At 35.8% G+C, this 5,000-nt stretch overlaps 1 protein-coding gene across 2 annotated transcripts in view; it reads left to right on the top strand.

Annotated features, from left to right (window-relative positions):
• The window catches only part of LOC106596314 (serine/threonine-protein kinase pim-2), an 11,989-nt gene that overhangs the window by 2,410 nt on the left and 4,579 nt on the right, over positions 1-5,000 (top strand). For both annotated transcript variants that reach the window (XM_082974025.1, XM_082974024.1), the window contains exons 2-3: positions 772-1,154; positions 1,416-1,463. The gene's annotated coding sequence lies outside the window, so the exon portion shown is untranslated. The remainder of the gene's footprint in view (positions 1-771; positions 1,155-1,415; positions 1,464-5,000) is intronic.

The following is a 5,000-nucleotide window of genomic DNA, read 5'->3' as shown; positions in this document are numbered from 1 at the left end:
ATAATCGATCAAATTTAACACGGGATAAACTGTGTTCAATACCGGATAAAAACAACGTGAAGCGCGTGACCTGGAGTTTTACCTGGAGCGCGCATCAAAACAGTAGAGTCCACTCGGCTGGACCCTCGTTCTGAAAAAGCCGTACTTCTTCATTTCTCTAAAGAAAAACATCAACCAATTTCTAAAGACTGTTGACATCTAGTGGAAGCGATAGGAACTGCAACCAAGTCCCAAAGAAATCTAGGTTCCCATAGAAAATTAACGGGGAAAACAGTCACCTCAACAACAACAAAAATATTCCTGGATGGTTTGTCCTCGGGGTTTCGCCTGCCAAATAAGTTCTGTTATACTCACAGACATAATTTTAACAGTTTTAGAAACTTAAGAGTGTTTTCTATCCAAATCTACCAATTATATGCATATCCTGGCTTCTGGGCCTGAGTAGCAGGCAGTTTACTTTGGGCACACTTTTCATCCGGACGTGAAAATACCACCCCCTATCCAAAACAGGTTTTAGCATACTTAAAGTGATGCTCCAGAACTTTTCTATAATTTCAGATAGTATGTTTGAAAGTAGTGCCCACGAGGCAAAACTGGGTTACCGAAAATTGTGCACTACGTAATCCGTAACGAAAAATGTTACGTCCTGCAATTATAATTGTTTTTTTTGTGCAATTCTTATATATGATACGTTACAAATTCTAATATACGTACAATATGTTACGAAGTCCTTAAGATCCCGGACTGCATCTTTAATTACCCCCTTCTCAGACACCCACACCAGCCCTCTGGCCAATGAGGGAGGGGCGAACGAGGGACTCGGCAGACTCACCCTGAGGGATGAGAGAGCAGAGAGGAGGAGGCGGAGGAACAGGAAGAGCTCCGAGAGGAGTACGGGAGGAAGAGGAGAGAGGAAGAGGAAAGGGAGGAGTCAGAAGGAAGAGGAGGAGGAGGGGTATCTGTCTTTAGAGAATATATTTGGCTCCTCCTACATGTCCGGCACCACGCAGGTCAACGCGTTACAGCCCCCACAATGCAACAGTAGAGAACCAACTCCGGATCCAGTCGCAGAGAGGTTTGTAGAGTTGGGTTGTCTGGGAGACGGAGGCTACGGGACCGTCTACGCTGGTTACCGCAGAGAAGACAACCTACCTGTGAGAAGCATTTAATAAAACACACACACACACACACACACACACACACACACACACACACACACACACACACACACACACACACACACACACACACACACACACACACACACACACACACACACACACACACACACACACACACACACACACTTGTGTTTGTCCATTGGAATTGCAGTATTATTTGTCAATGTTTGTGTGTGTGTGTGTGTGTGTGTGTGTGTGTGTGTGTGTGTGTGTGTGTGTGTGTTTTCTCTGTAGGTGGCTATAAAACGTGTCCCCTTGGCCAAAGTGTTGCGCATACCTGTGGTGAGTTACGTTACGTTAAGTTATCATACCTGTGGTGAGTCTGTGGTAGTCTATAGTAGTCTGTAGTAGTCTATAGTAGTATGTAGTAGTCTATAGTAGTATTAGTAGTCTGTAGTAATCTATTGTAGTCTATAGTAGTCTATAGTAGTATATAGTAGTATATAGTAGTTTATAGTAATTTATAGTAGTCTATAGTAGTCTGTGGTAGTCTGTGGCAGTCTATAGTAGTCTATAGTAGTATGTAGTAGTCTATAGTAGTATTAGTAGTCTGTAGTAATCTATTGTAGTCTATAGTAGTCTATAGTAGTATATAGTAGTATATAGTAGTATTAGTAGTCTGTAGTAATCTATTGTAGTCTATAGTAGTATATAGTAGGCTGTGGTAGTCTATAGTAGTCTATAGTAATCTATAGTAGTGTATAGTAATCTATAGTAGTCTGTAGTAGTCTATAGTAGTCTATAGTAGTCTATAGTAGTATGTAGTAGTCTATAGTAGTATTAGTAGTCTTTAGTAATCTATTGTAGTCTATAGTAGTCTATTGTAGTATATAGTAGTATAGAGTAGTATTAGTAGTCTGTAGTAATCTATTGTAATCTATTGTAGTCTATAGTAGTACATAGTAGTCTGTGGTAGTCTATAGTAGTCTATAGTAATCTATAGTAGTGTATAGTAATCTATAGTAGTCTGTAGTAGTCTATAGTAGTCTATACTAGTCTATAGTAGTATGTAGTAGTCTATAGTAGTATTAGTAGTCTGTAGTAATCTATTGTAGTCTATAGTAGTCTATTGTAGTATATAGTAGTATAGAGTAGTATGTAGTAGTGTATAGTGGTATTAGTAGTCTGTAGTAATCTATTGTAATCTATTGTAGTCTATAGTAGTATATAGTAGTCTGTGGTAGTCTATAGTAGTCTATAGTAATCTATAGTAGTGTATAGTAATCTATAGTAGTCTGTAGTAGTCTATAGTAGTCTATAGTAGTATGTAGTAGTCTATAGTAGTATTAGTAGTCTGTAGTAATCTATTGTAGTCTATAGTAGTCTATTGTAGTATATAGTAGTATAGAGTAGTATGTAGTAGTGTATAGTAGTATTAGTAGTCTGTAGTAATCTATTGTAGTCTATAGTAGTCTGTAGTAGTCTATAGTAGTATGTAGTAGTCTATAGTAGTCTGATTCAGTTTGTAATAGTCTATAGTAGTCTGTAGTAATCTATTGTAGTCTATAGTAGTCTATAGTAGTATGTAGTAGTCTATAGTAGTCTGTAGTAATCTATAGTAGTATGTAGTAGTCTATAGTAGTATGTAGTAGTCTGTAGTAATCTATTGTAGTCTATAGTAGTCTGATTCAGTTTGTAGTAGTCTATAGTAGTCTGTGGTAATCTGTAATAGTCTATAGTAGTCTGATTCAGGCTGTAGTAGTCTATAGTAGTCTGTAGTAGTCTATAGTAGTCTGTAGTAGTCTACAGTAGTATTAGTAGTCTGTAGTAATCTATTGTAGTCTATCAGTAGTCTGCAGTAATCTATTGTAGTCTATAGTAGTCTGATTCAGTTTGTAATAGTCTATAGTAGTCTGTAGTAATCTATTGTAGTCTATAGTAGTATTAGTAGTCTGTAGTAGTCTATAGTAGTCTGATTCAGTTTGTAACAGTCTATAGTAGTTTCTAGTAGTCTGTAGTAGTCTAATTCAGTTTGTAGTAGTCAGTAGTTGGTCTTTAGTAGTCTGTGGTCATCTGTAGTAATCTATTGTAGTCTATAATAGTTTGAAGTAGTCTATAGTAGTCTGTGGTAATCTGTAGTAGTTTGTAGTAGTCTGATTCAGGCTGTAGTAGTCTATAGTAGTTTGTAGTGGTCTGATTCTGTTTGTAGTAGTCTGTAGTAGTCTGTAGTAGTCTATAGTAGTCTATAGTAGTCTGTAGTAGTTTGTAGTAGTCTTTAGTAGTCTGTAGTAGTCTATAGTAGTTTGTAGTAGTCTGATTCTGTTTGTAGTAGTCTGTAGTAGTCTGTAGTAGTTTGTAGTAGTCTATAGTAGTCTGTAGTAGTCTGATTCTGTTTGTAGGGTAGTCTATAGTAGTTTGAAGTAGTCTATAGTAGCCTCTAGTAGTCTTATTTGGTTTGTAGTAGTCTATAGTAGTCTCTTGCAGTATTAGTAGTCTGTAGCAGTTCTTTGTGATCTGTAGTAGTCTACAGTGGTATATAGTAGTATGAAGTAGTCTATAGCAGTCTGATTAAGTCTGTATTAGTATAAGTAGTCTAGTAGTCTATAGTCTGTAGTAGTCTGTTGTTGTCTGTAGTAATCTATTGTAGTTTGTAGTAATCTATAGTAGTCTGTAGTAATCTATAGTAGTCTGTGGTAGTCAATATTAGTCTATAGTAGTCTGTATTAGTCTGTAGTAGTCTGTAGTAATCTGTATTAGTCTATAGTAGTCTGTAGTAGTCTGTATTAGTCTATAGTAGTCTGTAGTAATCTGTTGTTGTCTGTAGTAATCTATAGTAGTCTGTGGTAGTATGTAGTAGTCTGTAGTAGTATATAGTATTCTGTAGTAGTATATAGTAGTCTGTAGTAGTATATAGTAGTCTCTGTCAGTAGTATATAGTAGTCTGTAGTAGTATATAGTAGTCTGCAGTAGTATATAGTAGTCTGCAGTAGTATATAGTAGTCTGTAGTAGTATATAGTAGTCTGTAGTAGTATATAGTAGTCTGCGGTAGTATATAGTAGTCTGTGGTAGTATATAGTAGTCTGTGGTAGTCAGTTGTCTGTAGTAATCTATTCTAATCTATTGTAATCTGCCCTCTGTAGTAGTCTATAGTAGTTTGCAGTAGTCTGTAGTAGTTTAATTCAGTTTGCAGTAGTCTGTAGTTGGTCTATGGTAGTCTGTGGTCATCTGTGGAAATCTATAGTAGTTTGTAGTAGTCTGTAGTAGTCTGATTCTGTTTGTAGTAGTCTATGATAGTTTGAAGTAGTCTATAGTAGTCTGTAGTAATATGTGGTAGGTCTATTGTAGTCTGATTGGGTCTGTAGTAGTCTATAGTAGTTTGAAGTAGTCTATAGTAGTCTGTAGTAATCTGTGGTAGTCTGATTCGGTCTGTAGTAGTCTATAGTAGTTTGAAGTAGTCTATAGTAGTCTGTAGTAATCTGTAGTAGTCTGATTCGGTCTGTAGTAGTCTATAGTATTCTGTAGTAGTCTGTAGTAGTTAATAGTAGTCTGTAGTAGTCTAAAGTAGTATGTAGTAGTCTGATTCAGTTTGTAGTAGTCTGTAGTAGTCTGTAGTAGTATATAGTAATCTATAGTAGTCTTTAGTAGTCTATAGTAGTCTATAGTAATCTATAGTAGTCTGTAGTAATCTATAGTAGTCTGTAGTAGTCTATAGTAATCTATAATAGTATATAGTAGTCTATAGTAGTCTATAACAATCTGTAGTAATCTATAGTAGTCTATAGTAGTCTAATAATCTGTAGTAATCTATAGTAATCTGTAGTAATATAATAATCTGTAGTAATCTATAGTAATCTATAGTAATCTATAGTAATCTATAG

Source organism: Salmo salar, chromosome 04 (genome assembly GCF_965601325.2).
Source record: "Salmo salar chromosome 04, fSalSal1, whole genome shotgun sequence".
In the NCBI taxonomy this organism is placed as follows: Eukaryota; Metazoa; Chordata; class Actinopteri; order Salmoniformes; family Salmonidae; genus Salmo; species Salmo salar.
The sequence above is the reverse complement of the archived record's forward strand: the minus strand, read 5'-3'. Positions and strand labels throughout refer to the sequence as shown.